At 44.2% G+C, this 20,375-nt stretch overlaps 1 long non-coding RNA gene across 2 annotated transcripts in view; it reads right to left on the bottom strand.

The window, feature by feature from the left end:
* Positions 1-20,375, bottom strand: part of LOC137636108 (uncharacterized) — a 61,470-nt gene that overhangs the window by 21,885 nt on the left and 19,210 nt on the right. The window contains exons 3-5 of one of the 2 annotated variants that reach the window (XR_011042936.1): positions 18,272-18,377; positions 12,326-12,431; positions 5,323-5,428 (exon numbers count right to left, since the gene is read on the bottom strand). This is a non-coding gene — a long non-coding RNA (uncharacterized lncRNA). The remainder of the gene's footprint in view (positions 1-5,322; positions 5,429-12,325; positions 12,432-18,271; positions 18,378-20,375) is intronic. The other variant, XR_011042937.1, reaches the window with a different exon arrangement.

Raw genomic sequence — 20,375 nt, 5'->3', positions numbered from 1 at the left:
CGGCGAGCGTACTGGTCTGCGCTTGCGGGGAGGGGAACGAGACGAAGAACTGTCCGCCTGGCAGCGCTCGCGCTGCGGGTCGCGTGACGGGCCCTGGTCAGGGTCCCGCGTGAAAGAGTCGCGCACGAAGGGCTCACGCGACACAGGAATCTCGCGCTCGCGCGGGGGTGAGGATTCAGGAACGAGGGAGCGATGGCGCGCTGGCGATGGAGCGGGCGCGTGGTCGCGGGCGCACGTAGGAGATGGCGAGGGCGTGCGGCGCGCAGGAGCCGGCACGGGAGGCGGCCGGACGCGAGGGCGCGCAGCAACCTGATGCGGCCCTGGAGGGCGCGAGATAACGGGGGCGCGAGATAACGGGGGCGCCTGAGCGCGTGTCCAGGAGAACCGGGGGAGGGCGCCTGAGCGCTGGTGCAGGATCGCGTGCGGCAGGGATGGCGCGTTGGCGCGGCGGTTGTCGCTGGTCTGACAGGACCGGCATGCTCGCCTGTGGGCGCGCTGGCCGCGCCGGCGATCGTGGGCGCGCATCAGGATGTGGTCGCACCGGGGTGTGCTGCTGCGGCGGCCGCGTAGGGCGCGCGGTTGGATGAGGGCGCACAGTTGTGCGCTGGAGGGTTACATTAGGCGCCTTGAAGACAGGAACAGGGCGCGTGACAGAAATAGGGTGCGTAAATGGGGCGTCGCTCGCGGTTGTAGCGCGTGCAGGATCGCGCAGTCTGGAAGGAGAGCCCAGGGGCGGCCATGAGCGCCCGTGCGCCAGCTTAAAAGCCTCCTGGGCGACGCACTGGGATGTTGAAGCGCGTTGGCTCGTTGGTGAGCGCTGGATCTGGAACCGCGCGTGGGTGCGTGTCGCGCGTCTCTCCAGACAGGCGCGGCGAGTCCGGAGGAACCTGTGGGCGCCTGTACGCCAGCGAAGGAACCTTCTGGACTGCGCGGGACGAGGCAGGAACCGGTGGACGCTGGGGAGCCGGTGGGCGCGTGAGCGTAGGTGGCCGCTGGGGAGCCGGTGGGCGCGTGAGTGTAGGTGGCCGCTGGGGCACCGGAGGGGTGACCGGAATTCTTGTCGCATACATTTTCGCCGTAGGACTTTTTGTCACGGACTTTTTGCCGTAGGAATATTTGCCACTAGGTATTTTTGCCGTAAGAAATTCTTGCCGCAAATTGCATATTACTTTTATAATTTAAAGGTATATGAAAGATTTGACCTATGAAAAAAAATAAGTATAGTGGCCTACATACATACATCTAATGCGATGGATGGTATCTGATAATTAGCTCTTACTTACGAAGTTTGAAACAAGCAGTTTTAGCCCATACACACACTCCACTGGTCTTTGATAAATAGCTCGTGCTTCTAAAGTTTAAAACAAATGTGAGTGTAACCGGATGTTTGTTTCATTTAGCTAAAAATATTTTTCGAAAAGTCTGTGAATTTGGCCACAAAGTGCGTTACCAGAGTGATTTGGAATTTAACACCTTGGTCAAATTCTTTACAGCACTGGCATTTGTTCCTTCTAGTGACGTTATTACACCTTTGAGGAACTAGTTGATAACGATGATTTGCCTCAGGACCTGGTATCTTATTTTGAGACGTATTATATTGGTGGGGTAAGAGGCAGGGGCCCTTGTAGACGAAGAGTCGGTCCAACATTTCCTGTGGATATGTGGAATGTTTATGAACGGACTTTAAATAAGTTACCAAACACCAATGATAGTGTAGAAGGGTTTCATAATGCCTTGCAAAGTTCTGTTACAAATATCCACCCAAATATTTGGCAATTAATTAACCTTTTGAAAAACAAAGAGAGTCTAGCAAAAAAGAAAAGAATTGATATTGAACGCGGCGAAGCATCTCACATGAAGAAAAAGTACAAAGATGTTTATGTACGAATACAAAGAATTGTTTCAAGATATGATTTTCAGCATAAAGTACACTATTTACGGAGTATTGCAATGAATTTGCACTCATTCTAATCTTAATTAAAGTTTTTTTTTTCAAATATTTAAAATTTTAAATAAATAAACCTTCTATATTGTAATACCTTTGTTATTGATTTTATTTTGACAATGATGAATATTTGAATATTTATTGTAACTTCAATTGCTCTTAAATTTATTACTTGTTTTAAATAAATAAACTTTCAGTTTTATAATACACTATTATTCTCATACCCTTTTATACTCATAATTTAGATATATTTTATTCATTATACGGCATTCATGTATGTAGTAGAGTGTATGTATGTATGCTAAATACTTCTTGTTTAAAACTTGCTAAGTAAGAGCTAATTAGATGTATGTGTGTATGTATGTATGTAAGTAGGTGTGTATATTTCTTGTTTATAAACAACTTGTTTTAAACTTTAGAAGCACGACCTATTTATCAAAGACCAGTGGAGTGTGTGTATGGGCTAAAACTGCTTGTTTAAAACTTCATAAGTAAGAGCAATTATCAGATACCATCCATCGCATTAGATGTATTGATGTAGGCCACTATGCTAATTGTTTTTTATAGATCAACTCTTTCATATACCTTTAAATTATAAAAGTAATATGCAATTTACGGCAAGAATTCCTTACGGCAAAAATACCTAGTGGCAAAGTTTCCTACGGCAAAAAGTCCGTGACAAAAAGTCCTACGGCGAAAATGAATGCGGCAAGAATTCCTAGAACTCACCGGAGGGCGCGTGTGCGCAGGTGAGAGCTAGCACGCTGCAACAGGAACTGCTGGGGGGCGCCGGGGTGCAGAAGGGCGTGGGCAAGCAGGGGATATCTGGCACGTGGCAGGAACGGTGTCGCGAACGCATGAGGGTGAGCGCCGTGGCGCTAAGTCAGGAACAGCGGCAACGGCAGGCACAGCAGCGACAGCAGCAGGAGAGCGCACAGGAAGAACCTGGCACTTGAGGGCAGGAGGCGCGGTTTTGCGCTCAAGACCCTGCAGCCCCGAAGGGCCCGGAGACTGCGCAGCGGCAGGATCAGGTGGCGCGTCACGCGCATCAGGAACCTTAGATGTTGAAGGTCTAGGAGACTGGTCACTGTGTCTCGAAGGACGACCATCATCTGAAGGTGATCGCGAACGATCCCCGGAGAGGTCTAGGGTGGTAGCTGGCAGGATCGGTGAACGGCGAGTCGTCTCCTCCGCAGAGGACTGTGGTGACGAAGAGCCGAAGAGGCGCCTCTTAACCCCCTTGTAAGGGGAAGGAAGGCCTCTACGGCGAAGGGGAGGACGAGCCTTCCGCCTTATACGCCCACAAGGGGCCGTGGGATCAGCAAGCTGACCATTAAGGGGCCTCCGAAGAGGAGTCTCTGTATGTGAGCTCCCCCGAGGGAGAGAATCACCGGCAGGAGAGACCGTGGGACTTAGATCCTCCCTCGAAGGGTGTTCGGAGGGGAAATCTAAGCTGTCAGCTACCTCAGCCACAGGAACGGGGGATTGACTTGACCCAAGGGATGACTCCGTCACAACAACGTCAACCAAAGACAGAGGATCTATCCCTGCTGTAGTTGGCGATTGTTTGACGGCTGCACCCAGTTTGATCATGTCAAACTGGGCTTCCTTGGAGGGCAAACCCTGCAGCCCCAAGGAAGCCCAAAGCTGAAACAAATCACGATTAGACATTAAATCCTGCTCCGGGGGAGGAGGGGCAGCCACCTCGCTATGGGAGGCAACTACCTCTCCCGCACCCCGGGATCGGTCAACAGCACAGCGGTCTACACTACCACTCGCCGGCCTCTCGAAAGAGACTGCTCGAGGGGGAGCTTCGGAGGAGGAAAGGGCAACGGAAGAAGTCCTGGAATTTTCTCTCTTCAGAGAAGCTTCTGAAGGAGAAAGATCCCTTTTGGCCTTCTTCTTCCGGCGCCGGGCAAACCTCTCCCACTGAGAGGTAGACCAATCCCTACATTCAATACATAAATTATCACTATCACACCGCTGGCCCCTACAGTGAGGACATAAGGTGTGGGGATCGGTGTCGACCGCCGACATAAAGGTCCCACAAGGGCGGCCGGGAAGTCCAGGGCAAGTACGCATTGTCAGTAGAGGCCAACTTCAAGCTATCTGCAAAAGAGAAAAAGCAAAAACAGATTAATATGGCAGTCAAAGCAAGGGAGAGCGCAGACAGGTCTGTTCTCTTCCCGAGCCAAAAGTAAAGTGAAGCATTCACCGGTGTGTGTGAGGGGGGGAGTAGCTAGCTACCCCTCCCTAACCCCCACTAACTAGTGGCGGGGTAGTAAACCCTAGTTAAAACTTTTATGGCTCGTCATTCAGCTACGCCAAAGTAATTACCCTAAGTAAATAGCGTGGTTTGTATTTCAGTTACGGAACAAATTCAACTTTAGCGGCGAGAGCTTGAATCGCCACTAACATATCTTTTAGTGAAGGTTCATTAGCAATTGCAATAGTGGGATCGGGATCTACCACTACAGGTGAAGGAATAGGATTAATGACATGGGAAGAGGAAATATCTCTAGATGAGCGAGAAGAACTACGCCTCAATCTATCCCTTTTGAGTTTACGTCTGTATCTATCAAACTCAATCCATTCATACTCTGACAGTAAAACACATTCATCACAGCGATCACCTAAATCACACTCTTTACCACTACATGCAACACAGAGAGAATGGGGGTCAAGAGAGGCTTTAGCCATTCGGTTCTTACACACACTAGTCACACATAACCTAAAAGTTATAGGGGGGGGTGGCCATTTTGAAATTTTAAAGAGAATTCAGAAGCAAAGGTCAAAAATTATCTAATCCAAACAAAATCAAGAAATATCCAAAGCGAGATCAAAAACAAGCGGGAGTCAATAACCAAAGATTTGTACTTCACCAAAAAAACAATCAGTAATAACGGAGTAGAATTCACGTGTCGCCTCTAGCGACGGCAGGGAATATATGAGGGTCACTGGAATGGTTCCCAGGTACCTCGCTAGGGTGCAGGGGTGGTACACCTGGCTATCCAACTGGCGGTTGGCGCGAGTTTCAAATTTTCTGCCGTTGACGTCGGGGACGTAAGCTATATATATGACTACCGGGTAAGTCTTGTGTTTAAAATGATGTAGTATTGATTTATTACAGTATTCCTTCATCTTATCTTTGTTATTTTCCGTTGGATTTGTGTTAGTATCTCCGAATGTTTGCAAGCTGAGAACCTTCTGTACCGCACTTCCAAAGATCACTAGACCGCTCTACTGTGTCACACACCTTACCATGCATAATCAGTGTACGATAAAACAAAGGTTTTACGGCATCACACTGTACAATAGATCATTGATTAAAACCTTTTTATCAAAGTAAAATAATTCTAGTTAGTCCAATGACTTACCTTTACATGCTCCAAGTGCATGATGAACTGACTTAAGTCATTGCCGATGGACGACATGATGTGCTTCATCTCGATCTCGATCAATTTGTGTGCAAAGTTGATCCGCCTGAAATGAAACAAAAGTATCAGGAGAAAAATTCAATTGTTTGACTTCTCAAAACGGAATACTGTTTCAAAATAATACTTCTCAATAGAGTAGTAAAAATCCTTTTACTTTTCAATAAACATCAAAGACCTAGAGCAAAATTTTCCAAAATACATCAAGTTATTACTTTCAGAATACAATCATTGCCTGATTAACACATTTGCAGGCCAATGTCAATTCAATAGAAGGTAGTAGGTTGGCCAGGGCACCAGCCGTCCGTTGAGATACTACCGCTAGAAGGTTATGGGGTCTTTGACTGGCCAGACAGTATTACATTGGATCTTTCTCTCTGGTTACGCTTCTTTCCCCTTACCTACACAGACACCAAATAGTCTGGCCTATTCTTTACAGACTCTCCTCTGTCCTCTTACACCTGACAACACTGAGATTACCAAACAATTCTTCTTCTCACAGGGGGTTAACTACTGCACTGTAATTGTTCAGTGGCCACTTTCCTCTTTGTAAGGGCAGAAGAGACTCCTTAGCTACGGTAAGCAGCTCTTCTATGAGAAGGACACTCCAAAATCAAACCATTGTTCTCTAATTTTGGGTAGTGCCATAGCCTCTGTACCATGGTCTTCCACTGTCTTGGGTTAGAGTTCTCTTACTTGAGGGTACACTCGGGCACACTCTTCTATCTTATATCTTATTTCTCTTCCTCTTGTTTTGTTAAAGTTTTTATAGTTTATAAAGTGATATTTATTTCAATATTGTTGCTCTTCTTAAAATATTTTATTTTTCCTTGTTCCCTTTCCTCACTGAGCTATTTTCCCTGTTGAAGCCCGTGGGCTAATAGCATCCTGTTTTTCCAACTAGGGTTGTAGCTTAGCAAGTAATAATAATAATGATAATGATAATAAAAATCATTTAACTAAATCTGACAAGTTTGGAAGTAATTTGTATTTTTCCCAGCAATGAAAACCTGGAGCTCTTTACTATGGAGTATTATTTCGGTGAAGATGAAACCAGCCGAAAAGCTTTTTGTCGGGGTGTAACTACCCACCACTAGTTAGCGGGAACAGGGAGCGGGGTAGGTTAACCCTCCCGCTCACACCAGCACTAGGGACTAACCGTCACTTTTGTAATTGCAGCAGGGCTTTCAGGGTGTTGTTGCTGGCAGGTCAGTACGTGTAAAGAGCTCTAGGTTTGTATTGCTCGGAAATAATACAAATTACTTCCAAATTTGTCATTTTTTCCTATGCAAAACACAAAACTTCTGCTCTTTACTCTGGAGACTCACCTTTAGGTGGAAGTCCAAAACCAAATGGATGGCAACTGTCCCGAGATGGCCTCTGTATAGTTGAGGGATCCTGCACCACGTTATCCTCGTAGGAAATCGGCCTGGGCAATCATGGCTGGCGAATAAGGAATCAATCTCTTGGAACATACACTGTAGCTATTTGAGCCGTGCCCTCTACTAATATATACATTATTACTTTCCACCTCCCCCTGACAGAAGTACAGAGGCATATCACATATACAGTGATACCTCTGGATACGAAAGTTTCTGCTTACGAAAAATTCAGGATGCGAAAAGTGATTGGAAGATTTTTATGCCCCAGTATATGAATAAAATTTCAGGATACGAAAACCTTACGAGATCCCAACTCTTCGCCGAGTGATTTTAAAAAGCGCGCGCCGCCGGACTTTGAACTTGGGTAGACTCACTTACAGCCTCCCGCTCACACATTGGTTATCTCCCTACTCAGACGCTAGCTGACGCCATAAGATCCTGCTTCCAGCTTGCTTACACACGGGCGTTCATCTCTCTCTCTCTCTTTTCGTTCCGACCGCGGTATCGTTAACAGACATTGTGTGCTTTCGCTTGTTTGACATACAGTAGTGTTAATATACAGTACATTCGTACGCCACGTGTTATCGTTATTAAACATTCGTTACTGTGCACTGTACTGTATTAGTGTTTACTATACATAGTACTGTATATAACGTACGTAGTGTATTATATTACGTATTACTGTAGCCATGGGTCCCAAGAATGTTGCCGAAGGAAAGAAGAAGACGATGCTTTCGATGGAGACGAAACTTGAAATCGTAAAAAAGTACGAGTCTGGCATGCATTTAAGTGCGATCGCCAAGGAGTATGGCCGGAATCCATCTACGATAGGCATCATCCTGAAGCAGCAGGTGGCCATCAAAGCAGAGACACCTTCTAAGGGCGTCACTATTTTCTCCAACAAGAGAACCCACGTGCATGACGAGATGGAGAGGCTGCTTCTTGTGTGGATCAAGGACAAAGAGATCTCAGGAGACACCATCACTGAGACTACAATTTGCCAGAAGGCCTCCGCCATTTTCGGTGATCTCGTGCGTTCTCAGGCCGAAGAAGGGGCAGGAGAAGGAACATCCCAGCAGGAACCCACAGAGTTCAAGGCTTCTCGTGGGTTGTTCGAGAAATTCAAGAAAAGGACTGGCATTCATTCAGTGGTACGGCATGGGGAGGCAGCCAGCTCGGACACGAAGGCCGCCGAAGCCTTTGTTAAAACGTTCGACACGTTGACTCTGCAAGAAGGCTACAGTTCGCAGCAAGTTTTCAATTGCGACGAAACTGGACTTTTTTGGAAGAAAATGCCTCGTCGGACGTTCATCACGGCGGAGGAGAAGAGGCTACCCGGACATAAGCCTATGAAGGACAGGCTTACCCTTGCTTTTTGTGCAAACGCCAGTGGGGACTGCAAGATAAAGCCCCTGCTGGTGTACCATTCAGAAAATCCCCGAGCCTTCAAAGCCCAAAAAGTCATCAAGGAGAACCTTCCCGTGATGTGGAGGGCGAATGCTAAAGCCTGGGTAACGAGGCAACTTTTCATTGATTGGGTGAATGTCTGCTTCGGTCCGACTGTCCGAAATATTTGGAAGAAAACCGCCTCCCTATGAAATGTCTGCTGGTGTTGGACAATGCTCCAGCTCACCCTCCTGGCCTCGAGGAATATCTTCTGGCCGAGTATTCCTTCATAAAGGTCCTATATCTACCGCCTAACACCACCCCTCTCCTCCAGCCCATGGACCAGCAAGTTATTTCAAATTTTAAAAAATTGTACACGAAGCATCTCTTCCAGAGATGTTTCCAAGTCACAGAGAGTACAAACCTCACTCTGCGTGAATTTTGGAAAGATCACTTTAACATCGTGATATGCCTCAAACTCATCGATCTCGCTTGGCAGGAAGTTTCGAGGCGTACCCTGAACTCATCTTGGAGGAAGCTTTGGCCTGATGCTGTCTCTGCACGAGACTTCGAAGGGTTCGGGAAGCCTGGAGGCGAAGCCGAGATCGTTGACGATCCTGAACCAATTCAGCAGTGTGAGGTGGCTGACATCGTACATCTTGGTACGACCATGGGGCTGGAAGTTAGCGCGGAGGATATAGATGAACTTATCGAGGAGCACCACGAGGAGTTGACGACGGACGACCTAAAGGAGTTGGAGACGATGCAAGTGAGTGATGTTCAAGAGCAGTTCTCTAGCGGTGATGAGGAGGATGTTATACCTTTGAAAACGGCAGACATCAAGGAAATTCTCGCATGTTTCCATAAAATGGCAGACTACGTCGAAAAGGAACATCCAGAAAAAGTTTATACCAACCGTGCGCTTTAACAATGCAATGACGTTTGCCTAACGCATTTTAGAAATGTGTTGAAAAGTAGGCAGAAACAAGGTTCAATGGATAGTTTCTTATTAAAGAGGCCAGCGGTATTAGTAGGCCAAGACGAAGGTGAAAGTGAAGAAAAGAAACAGAAAAGAGGAAGGGATGAAGAATTAGAAGGTGAAAGTAAAGAAAAGAAACAGAAAAAAGAAAGTGATGAAGAAGTAGAAGAGATTTAGAAAATATGAAAAACGTAAAGTTATAAAAGAGCAAAAAAAAAAAATTCAATTTTAAGTTTTATGTTACCGTTAAGTGTTGAAGTAATTTTTTCTTTCATTTTATAGTTTTCCATACGTAATGTTAAGTGTGTAAATTACTGTACGTAGTCTGTCACTTGTTACGTTTTCTGCCTTATGCCATCCTCCTCTGCCGCGACTTCGCTATCGGACATCGTCTCAATCAAAAGGTAAGTTTCAACTTTTTTGTTACACTAATTAACTGTAACCTTTTTTTCAGAGTATCAATCCTTAATTTAGGTGTAGGTACAGTACAGGTAACAATACACCTTCACTGATTCAAATGCTTTACATACAGTACCGTAACTTTTATACAGTAGTAAAGAAAACGGACCGTTTTCTTAGGGCTTGGGGGGGATAACTAGGCTATAACTACATTATTGAATAATCTCATAGTGGTTTCTGGAATGGATTAGGCTGTTTTTAATGGTTGGGTTAATTATTGAATGATAGAAATGGCTGCATTGCATGTTTATTACTACAGTTTAGCGTGTTTATGGAAGAAAAGGTGTCTTCTCGTAAGGCTTGGAACGGATTAGGCTATTAACATGTAAAACGCGACTCAGGATACGAAAAAATCAGGATACGAAACCGTATCCTGAACGGATTACTTTCGTATCCTGAGGCATCACTGTATACATGTACAGTATATATGATTGTCCATAGAGCGTGAAACTCACCAACAGAAGAAGGAGGTCAGCTGTGCAGAGTTCCCCAAATGCTGCGCCCCAAGAGAGGGAAAGATGAAGTGAGAAAAGGCCAGTCACTGCACCATTCATCCTATACTTACTTCGTGGGTAATCCTCTGTCCTCGAACCACTGGTCCTTGTCCCGCAAGGGAGCTGAAGTGTTTAGATCACGTTATGAGCAGCTACCACAGGACCTACTGAGAATGTGTCTAGGCTCCTGTCGGTTATTTCTTGCAGGTAGCGGGAGGTGAATGTTGTTTGACGTTTTCACCTGCCCGCTTGAAGTACCTGCTGAACAGAAAAATTATTTCGGAATGCCAAGGAAGTACTTACTCCCCTGACATCATGGGCATGGGGACATCTACTTGATGTCGAGGTGTCTGAGGCCCTTGCCCTTTCCTATTACTCGCCTGATCCAAGAGGAAATTGAGTTCTCTGTGATTCTCCTCTTGGTCTTCCTCGTGCTGACGAACAGCTGGTTGATCTGGGGTCGAGCTCTTCTCATCCTTATGAGATATAACCTCATCTTCTTTAAAGGGCATAGTAATAGTTGATCAGTATCATCTGTTACTGTTCAGTGACTCCCAATCCGAAAGGGCCCAAATCTAGGATTCGCTAAGGATGGATTTTTAGTCTTTGCAACAAACTCAGGGACGAAACCGAGTGTGACCTGCCACCCATCCCCTCGAATGGGTGATGACGTACGAAAGACAATGTAGCTCGCTGACTCTACCTGCAGAGGTCAAGGCGAAAAGAAAACCGTCTTTGAGGTCACGTCCTTATCCAAGGCTTGACGTGAAGGCTCATAAGGGGCTCCTTTCTGTGAACGTAAGACCCAGACAATGTTCCAAGGCGATGGTCTAACTTTCGACTAAGGGCCAGAACACTCGAAGTTCCGTATGAGGAGTGACAATTCCGTCGAGGAAGAAATGTTAACTTGATTCAGTTCAAAGACAAGGCTGAACAAAAGCCTTTCACCAACGACACGGTCAACATATGAAGAAGGGAAAGCTCAGTCTGTAGACTTGAGTCAAATGTTAACAATCTTCATTGACGGAGATCTAAAATGTCTGAATGCTCTTTCTACTCGTTTTAAATGCATTTAGAATGTTGTCATCTAAATATTTACAACAAAGTTTAACCATTACACCTAGCAAAGACTATCCAGTTGGGGACCAAAATATTGGGCTTAATTTATAGAAGATCCTCAACTTACAAACTTAATAGGTTCCAAGAAATGGTTTTTAAGTCAAATTTTGTTAGATTTTGTCCTAGGGTAGGCCTAACCTGACTCCCATGCCTATAATTTACAGCTACAAAAGTCAATAAAAAGTCCGGTTTTATATGAAATAGATATCAGGTTATTACAAATGCCATTTTGCTTACTGTATTAACCCTTTTACCCCCAACGCTATTTGGAACTTTCCAACCCTTAACCTCCAGGCGTTTTTTTTTTTCAAGCACATTTTGCAATATATTTTTTTAAAATTGCTCTAACAACCTTAATTTTCACCATAGAGAGGTCAGGTTGGTCTCATTATTTTGGAAAATGCCTGAAGTTTTGCATAAAGTTATAAAAAATATGCAAAAAGATGTAAAAAACAGTTTTTTGCAAGGACGTACAAGTACATCCATGGGGGTAAAGGGATGAGTTTTGTGAAACGTACCAGTGTTTCCATTGGAGGTGAAAGGGTTAAATGATATAGTATTGATTTATTACATCATTTCATTATCTTATCTTTGTTATTTTCAGTTGGATTTGTGTTAACCCTTTTACCCGCAGGCTCATTGGAAATTTCCAAGCCTTAACCCCCAAGGGGTTATTTTTTCCCTAGCACATTTTGCAGTATATTTTTTTTAAATTGCTCTAACAGCCCTAATTTTTGTCATAGAGAGGTCAAGTTGGTCTCATTCTCTTAGAAAATGCTTGAATTTTCTCAAAAAATTATCAAAAATATGAAAAAAATAATTTTTATAGCATTATTTTGCAAGGACGTACCGGTACGTCCATGGGGGTAAAGGAATGAATTTTGTGAAACGTACCAGTACGTCCTTTGGGGGTAAAAGGGTTAATATCTCCGAATGTTTGCAAGTCGAGAACCTTCTGTACCGCACTTCCAAAGATCACTAGACCGCTCTACAGTGTCACACACACCTTACCATGCATAATCAGTGTACAATAAAACAAAGGTTTTACGGCATCACACTGTACAATAGATCATTGATTAAAACCTTTTTATCAAAGTAAAATCATTCTAGTTAGTCCAATGACTTACCTTTACATGCTCCAAGTGCATGACGAACTGACTTAAGTCATTGCCGATGGACGACATGATGTGCTTCATCTCGATCTCGATCAATTTGTGTGCAAAGTTGATCCGCCTGCAATGAAACAAAAGTATCAGGAGAAAAATTCAATTGTTTGACTTCTCAAAACGGAATACTGTTTCAAAATAATACTTCTCAATAGAGTAGTAAAAATCCTTTTACTTTTCAATAAACATCAAAAGACCTAGAGCAAGATTTTCCTAAATACATAAAGTTATTACTTTCAGAATACAATCATTGCCTGATTAACACATTTGCAGGCCAATGTCAATTCAATAGAAGGTAGTAGGTTGGCCAGGGCACCAGCCGTCCGTTGAGATACTACCGCTAGAAAGTTATGGGGTCTTTGACTGGCCAGACAGTATTACATTGGATCTTTCTCTCTGGTTACGGTTCTTTCCCCTTGCCTACACAGACACCAAATAGTCTGGCCTATTCTTTACAGACTCTCCTCTGTCCTCTTACACCTGACAACACTGAGATTACCAAAAAATTCTTCTTCGCCCAAGGGGTTAACTACTGCACTGTAATTGTTCAGGGGCCACTTTCCTCTTTGTAAGGGCAGAAGAGACTCCTTAGCTATGGTAAGCAGCTCTTCTAGGAGAAGGACACTCCAAAATCAAACCATTGTTCTCTAATTTTGAGTAGTGCCATAGCCTCTGTACCATGGTTTTCCACTGTCTTGGGTTAGAGTTCTCTTACTTGAGGGTACACTCGGGCACACTCTTCTATCTTATATCTTATTTCTCTTCCTCTTGTTTTGTTAAAGTTTTTATAGTTTATAAAGATATTTATTCTAATATTGTTGCTCTTCTTAAAATATTCTATTTTTCCTTGTTCCCTTTCCTCACTGAGCTATTTTCCCTGTTGGAGCCCCTGGGCTTATAGCATCATGCTTTTCCAACTAGGGTTGTAGCTTAGCAAGTAATAATAATAATGATAATGATAATAAAAATCATTTAACTAAATCTGACAAGTTTGGAAGTAATTTGTATTTTTCCCAGCAATGAAAACCTGGAGCTCTTTACTATGGAGTATTATTTCGGTGAAGATGAAACCAGCCAAAAAGCTTTTTGTCGGTGTGTAACTACCCACCACTAGTTAGCGGGGACAGGGAGCGGGGTAGGTTAACCTTCCCGCTCACACCAGCACTAGGGACTAACCGTCCTTTATGTAATTGCAGCAGGGCTTTCAGGGTGTTGTTCCTGGCAGGTCAGTATGTGTAAAGAGCTCTAGCTTTGTATTGCTCAGAAAAAATACAAATTAATTCCAAATTTGTCATTTGTTCCTGTGCAAAATACAAAACTACTGCTCTTTACTCTGGAGACTCACCTTTAGGTGGAAGTCCAAAACCAAATGGATGGCAACTGTCCTGAGATGGCCTCTGTATAGTTGAGGGATCCTGCACCACGTTATCCTCGTCGGAAAATGAACTGGGGCAATCATGGCTGGCGAATAAGGAATCGATCTCTTGGAACATATATCGTAGCTATTCGGGCCGTGCCCTCTACTTATGCAATATTTTTTTCCACCTCCCCCTGACAGAAGGACGGAAGCATACCACATACAGTATATACATGTATATACGATTGTCCAAAGAGCGTGAAACTCACCAACAGAAGAAGGAGGTCAGCTGTGCAGAGTTCCCAAATGCTGCGCCCCAAGAGAGGGGAAGATGAAGTAGGAAGTGGCCGGTCACTGACACATTCATCCTAGACTTACTTCGTGGGTAATCCTTTGCCCTCGAACCACTGGTACTTGTCCCGCAAGGGAGCTGAAGTGTTTAGATCACGTTATGATCAGCCACCACAGGACCTATTGAGAATGTGTCTAGGCTCCTGTCGGTTATTTCTTGCAGGTAGCGGGAGGTGAATGTTGTTTGACGTTTCCACCTGCCCGCTTGAAGTACCCGCTGAACAGAAAAATTATTTCTGTGAGTGTAACCGGATGTTTGTTTCATTTAGCTAAAAATATTTTTCGAAAAGTCTGTGAATTTGGCCACAAAGTGCGTTACCAGAGTGATTTGGAATTTAACACCTTGATCAAATGCTTTACAGCACTTGCATTTGTTCCTTCTAGTGACGTTATTAGAGCATTTGAAGAACTAGTTGACAAAGATGATTTGCCTCAGGACCTGGTATCTTATTTTGAGACGTATTATATTGGTGGGGTAAGAGGCAGGGGCCCTTGTAGACGAAGAGTCGGTCCAACATTTCCTGTGGATATGTGGAATGTTTATGAACGGACTTTAAATAAGTTACCAAACACCAATGATAGTGTAGAAGGGTTTCATAATGCCTTGCAAAGTTCTGTTACAAATATCCACCCAAATATTTGGCAATTAATTAACCTTTTGAAAAACGAAGAGAGTCTAGCAAAAAAGAAAAAAATTGATATTGAACACGGCGAAGCATCTCACATGAAGAAAAAGTACAAAGATGTTTATGTACGAATACAAAGAATTGTTTCAAGATATGATTTTCAGCATAAAGTACACTATTTACGGAGTATTGCAATGAATTTGCACTCATTCTAATCTTAATTAAAGTTTTTTTTTCAAATATTTAAAATTTTAAATAAATAAACCTTCTATATTGTAATACCTTTGTTATTGATTTTATTTTGACAATGATGAATATTTGAATATTTATTGTAACTTCAATTGCTCTTAAATTTATTACTTGTTTTAAATGAATAAACTTTCAGTTTTATAATACACTATTATTCTCATACCCTTTTATACTCATAATTTAGATATATTTTATTCATTATACGGCATTCATGTATGTAGTAGAGTGTATGTATGTATGCTAAATACTTCTTGTTTAAAACTTGCTAAGTAAGAGCTAATTAGATGTATGTGTGTATGTATGTATGTAAGTAGGTGTGTATATTTCTTGTTTATAAACAACTTGTTTTAAACTTTAGAAGCACGACCTATTTATCAAAGACCAGTGGAGTGTGTGTATGGGCTAAAACTGCTTGTTTAAAACTTCATAAGTAAGAGCAATTATCAGATACCATCCATCGCATTAGATGTATTGATGTAGGCCACTATGCTAATTGTTTTTTATAGATCAACTCTTTCATATACCTTTAAATTATAAAAGTAATATGCAATTTACGGCAAGAATTCCTTACGGCAAAAATACCTAGTGGCAAAGTTTCCTATGGCAAAAAGTCCGTGACAAAAAGTCCTACGGCGAAAATGTATGCGGCAAGAATTCCTAGAACTCACCGGAGGGCGCGTGTGCGCAGGTGAGAGCTAGCACGCTGCAACAGGAACTGCTGGGGGGCGCCGGGGTGCAGAAGGGCGTGGGCACGCAGGGGATATCTGGCACGTGGCAGGAACGGTGTCGTGAACGCATGAGGGTGAGCGCCGTGGCGCTAAGTCAGGAACAGCGGCAACGGCAGGCACAGCAGCGATAGCAGCAGGAGAGCGCACAGGAAGAACCTGGCACTTGAGGGCAGGAGGCGCGGTTTTGCGCTCAAGACCCTTCAGCCCCGAAGGGCCCGGAGACTGCGCAGCGGCAGGATCAGGTGGCGCGTCACGCGCATCAGGAACCTTAGATGTTGAAGGTCTAGGAGACTGGTCACTGTGTCTCGAAGGACGACCATCATCTGAAGGTGATCGTGAACGATCCCCGGAGAGGTCTAGGGTGGTAGCTGGCAGGATCGGTGAACGGCGAGTCGTCTCCTCCGCAGAGGACTGTGGTGACGAAGAGCCGAAGAGGCGCCTCTTAACCCCCTTGTAAGGGGAAGGAAGGCCTCTACGGCGAAGGGGAGGACGAGCCTTCTGCCTTATACGCCCACAAGGGGCCGTGGGATCAGCAAGCTGACCATCAAGGGGCCTCCGAAGAGGAGTCTCTGTATGTGAGCTCCCCCGAGGGAGAGAATCACCGGCAGGAGAGACCGTGGGACTTAGATCCTCCCTTGAAGGGTGTTCGGAGGGGGAATCTAAGCTGTCAGCTACCTCAGCCACAGGAACGGGGGTTTGACTTGACCCAAGGGATGACTCCGTCACAACAACGTCAACCAAAGACAGAGGATCTATCCCTGCTGTAGTTGGCGATTGTTTGACGGCTGCACCCAGTTTGATCATGTCAAACTGGGCTTCCTTGGAGGGCAAACCCTGCAGCCCCAAGGAAGCCCAAAGCTGAAACAAATCACGATTAGACATTAAATCCTCCTCCGGGGGAGGAGGGGCAGCCACCTCGCTATGGGAGGCAACTACCTCTCCCGCATCCCGGGATCGGTCAACAGCACAGCGGTCTACACTCTACACTACCACTCGCCGGCCTCTCGAAAGAGACTGCTCGAGGGGGAGCTTCGGAGGAGGAAAGGGCAACGGAAGAAGTCCTGGAATTTTCTCTCTTCAGAGAAGCTTCTGAAGGAGAAAGATCCCTTTTGGCCTTCTTCTTCCGACGCCGGGCAAACCTCTCCCACTGAGAGGTAGACCAATCCCTACATTCAATACATAAATTATCACTATCACACCGCTGGCCCCTACAGTGAGGACATAAGGTGTGGGGATCGGTGTCGACCGCCGACATAAAGGTCCCACAAGGGCGGCCGGGAAGTCCAGGGCAAGTACGCATTGTCAGTAGAGGCCAACTTCAAGCTATCTGCAAAAGAGAAAAAGCAAAAACAGATTAATATGACAGTCAAAGCGAGGGAGAGCGCAGACAGGTCTGTTCTCTTCCCGAGCCAAAAGTAAAGTGAAGCATTCACCGGTGTGTGTGAGGGGGGGAGTAGCTAGCTACCCCTCCCTAACCCCCACTAACTAGTGGCGGGGTAGTAAACCCTCGTTAAAACTTTTATGGCTCGTCATTCAGCTACGCCAAAGTAATTACCCCAAGTAAATAGCGTGGTTTGTATTTCAGTTCCGGAACAAATTCAACTTTAGCGGCGAGAGCTTGAATCGCCACTAACATATCTATTAGTGAAGGTTCATTAGCAACTGCAATAGTGGGATCGGGATCTACCACTACAGGTGAAGGAATAGGATTAATGACATGGGAAGAGGAAATATCTCTAGATGAGCGAGAAGAACTACGCCTCAATCTATCCCTTTTGAGTTTACGTCTGTATCTATCAAACTCAATCCATTCATACTCTGACAGTAAAACACGTTCATCACAGCGATCACCTAAATCACACTCTTTACCACTACATGCAACACAGAGAGAATGGGGGTCAAGAGAGGCTTTAGCCATTCGGTTCTTACACACACTAGTCACACATAACCTAAAAGTTATAGGGGGGGGGTGGCCATTTTGAAATTTTAAAGAGAATTCAGAAGCAAAGGTCCAAAATTATCTAATCCAAACAAAATCAAGAAATATCCAAAGCGAGATCAAAAACAAGCGGGAGTCAATAACCAAAGATTTGTACTTCACCAAAAAAACAATCAGTAATGACGGAGTAGAATTCACGTGTCGCCTCTAGCGATGGCAGGGAATATATGAGGGTCACTGGAATGGTTCCCAGGTACCTCGCTAGGGTGCAGGGGTGGTACACCTGGCTATCCAACTGGCGGTTGGCGCGAGTTTCAAATTTTCTGCCGTTGACGTCGGGGACGTAAGCTATATATATGACTACCGGGTAAGTCTTGTGTTTAAAATGATGTAGTATTGATTTATTACAGTATTCCTTCATCTTATCTTTGTTATTTTCCGTTGGATTTGTGTTAGTATCTCCGAATGTTTGCAAGCTGAGAACCTTCTGTACCGCACTTCCAAAGATCACTAGACCGCTCTACTGTGTCACACACCTTACCATGCATAATCAGTGTACGATAAAACAAAGGTTTTACGGCATCACACTGTACAATAGATCATTGATTAAAACCTTTTTATCAAAGTAAAATAATTCTAGTTAGTCCAATGACTTACCTTTACATGCTCCAAGTGCATGACGAACTGACTTAAGTCATTGCCGATGGACGACATGATGTGCTTCATCTCGATCTCAATCAATTTGTGTGCAAAGTTGATCCGCCTGAAATGAAACAAAAGTATCAGGAGAAAAATTCAATTGTTTGACTTCTCAAAACGGAATACTGTTTCAAAATAATACTTCTCAATATAGTAAAAATCCTTTTACTTTTCAATAAACATCAAAGACCTAGAGCAAGATTTTCCTAAATACATAAAGTTATTACTTTCAGAATACAATCATTGCCTGATTAACACATTTGCAGGCCAATGTCAATTCAATAGAAGGTAGTAGGTTGGCCAGGGCACCAGCCGTCCGTTGAGATACTACCGCTAGAAAGTTATGGGGTCTTTGACTGGCCAGACAGTATTACATTGGATCTTTCTCTCTGGTTACGGTTCTTTCCCCTTGCCTACACAGACACCAAATAGTCTGGCCTATTCTTTACAGACTCTCCTCTGTCCTCTTACACCTGACAACACTGAGATTACCAAACAATTCTTCTTCTCACAGGGGGTTAACTACTGCACTGTAATTGTTCAGTGGCCACTTTCCTCTTTGTAAGGGCAGAAGAGACTCCTTAGCTACGGTAAGCAGCTCTTCTATAAGAAGGACACTCCAAAATCAAACCATTGTTCTCTAATTTTGGGTAGTGCCATAGCCTCTGTACCATGGTCTTCCACTGTCTTGGGTTAGAGTTCTCTTACTTGAGGGTACACTTGGGCACACTCTTCTATCTTATATCTTATTTCTCTTCCTCTTGTTTTGTTAAAGTTTTTATAGTTTATAAAGTGATATTTATTTCAATATTGTTGCTCTTCTTAAAATATTTTATTTTTCCTTGTTCCCTTTCCTCACTGAGCTATTTTCCCTGTTGAAGCCCGTGGGCTAATAGCATCCTGTTTTTCCAACTAGGGTTGTAGCTTAGCAAGTAATAATAATAATGATAATGATAATAAAAATCATTTAACTAAATCTGACAAGTTTGGAAGTAATTTGTATTTTTCCCAGCAATGAAAACCTGGAGCTCTTTACTAAGGAGTATTATTTCGGTGAAGCTGAAACCAGCCAAAAAGCTTTTTGTCGGTGTGTAACTACCCACCACTAGTTAGCGGGGACAGGGAGCGGGGTAGGTTAACCTTCCCGCTCACACCAGCACTAGGGACTAACCGTCCTTTATGCAATTGCAGCAGGGCTTTCAGGGTGTTGTTCCTGGCAGGTCAGTATGTGTAAAGAGCTCTACCTTTGTATTGCTCAGAAAAAATACAAATTAATTCCAAATTTGTCATTTGTTCCTGTGCAAAATACAAAACTACTGCTCTTTACTCTGGAGACTCACCTTTAGGTGGAAGTCCAAAACCAAATGGCTGGCAACTGTCCCGAGATGGCCTCTGTATAGTTGAGGGATCCTGCACCACATTATCCTCGTAGGAAAACAGCCAGGGGCAATCATGGCTGGCGAATAAGGAATCAATCTCTTGGAACATACATCGTAGCTATTCGGGCCATGCCCTCTACTTATGCAATATTTCTTTCCACCTCCCCCTGACAGAAGGACGGAAGCATACCACATACAGTATATACATGTATATACGATTGTCCAAAGAGCGTGAAACTCACCAACAGAAGAAGGAGGTCAGCTGTGCAGAGTTCCCCAAATGTTGTACCCCAAGAGAGGGGAAGATGAAGTAGGAAGTGGCCAGTCACTGCCACATTCATCCTAGACTTACTTCGCGGGTAATTCTCTGCCCTAGAACCACTGGTAATTGTCCCCCAAGGGAGCTGAAGTGTTTAGATCATGTTATGAGCAGCTACCACAGGACCTACTGAGAATGTGTCTAGGCTCCTGTCGGTTATTTCTTGCAGGTAGCGGGAGGTGAATGTTGTTTGACGTTTCCACCTGCCTGCTTGAAGTACCTGCTGAACAGAAAAATTATTTTGGAATGCCAGAGAAGTACTTACTCCCCTGACATCATGGGCATGGGGACCTCTACCTGACGTCGAGGTGTCTAAGGCCCTTGCCCTTTTCTATTACTCGCCTGATCCAAGAGGAGATTGAGT

This window comes from Palaemon carinicauda, unplaced genomic scaffold, assembly GCF_036898095.1.
Source record: "Palaemon carinicauda isolate YSFRI2023 unplaced genomic scaffold, ASM3689809v2 scaffold230, whole genome shotgun sequence".
Taxonomy (NCBI): domain Eukaryota; kingdom Metazoa; phylum Arthropoda; class Malacostraca; order Decapoda; family Palaemonidae; genus Palaemon; species Palaemon carinicauda.
The sequence above is the reverse complement of the archived record's forward strand: the minus strand, read 5'-3'. Positions and strand labels throughout refer to the sequence as shown.